The sequence below is a fragment of the Sinocyclocheilus grahami genome, unplaced genomic scaffold, assembly GCF_001515645.1.
Source record: "Sinocyclocheilus grahami isolate Dianchi unplaced genomic scaffold, SAMN03320097.WGS_v1.1 scaffold2565.1, whole genome shotgun sequence".
NCBI lineage: Eukaryota > Metazoa > Chordata > Actinopteri > Cypriniformes > Cyprinidae > Sinocyclocheilus > Sinocyclocheilus grahami.
The window spans coordinates 10,668-11,400 of NW_015507744.1; the positions used below are offsets into that span (position 1 = coordinate 10,668).

At 41.7% G+C, this 733-nt stretch overlaps 1 protein-coding gene across 1 annotated transcript in view; it reads left to right on the forward strand.

Annotated features, from left to right (window-relative positions):
• Window positions 1-733, forward strand: part of LOC107575316 (ribonuclease inhibitor-like) — an 11,547-nt gene that overhangs the window by 9,045 nt on the left and 1,769 nt on the right. The window lies entirely within an intron of this gene.

The following is a 733-nucleotide window of genomic DNA, read 5'->3' on the forward strand; positions in this document are numbered from 1 at the left end:
GATCTCTGCAGTGTCCTGTGTTCAGATGGAAATGAGGGGAGAGAGGGGAAGAGTGAAGGTGTGGAGCTTTTGTTTCTCTCAGTTGGGTGTCTTGCCTTAGGCTTGCGAGACAGAGTTCAGATGTTGATTCTCGTGAGAGTTCCTTGTTTTTTCAGACTGTGACCTTCTTCTGATCCAGCCAAATGGCATCAATAATCTTACACTCAGATATGAACTTAGATCTGATTGATTGTGTTTTCTCTCTCTGTCTTCAGTCTGTGTGGATGCTGGTTTACAGAGAAACAGAGTCTCGTCCTGACTTCAGCTCTGAACTCAAACCCATCACACCTGAGAGAGCTTCTGCTGAGCTGGAATCACATAAACACAGGAGTGAATCACTTGTGTGACGTACTGAAGGATTCACGCTGTAAACTGGAGAGATTGAGGTCAGCAACATTCACACACAAGAATCACAATCAGTAAAATCACTACAAAACACTATACTCAATATCTCACGATGAGGTAATTATATTTGTGTCAGATTCTTCACATTAATGATTGTTTGTGAGATGATCTCTCTTCCTCTGTTTCTCTCTTTCCAGTCTAAATCACTGTGGTATTAGAGACGTTTCTTCTTTAACTCAGTCTTTGAGAAACACAAAAGCACTGCAGTTTCTAAAAGAGCTTGATCTGAGTGATAATATGATTGGAGACTCGAAGCAGCAGCTCATTGATGTGCTGCGAGACTCAAACT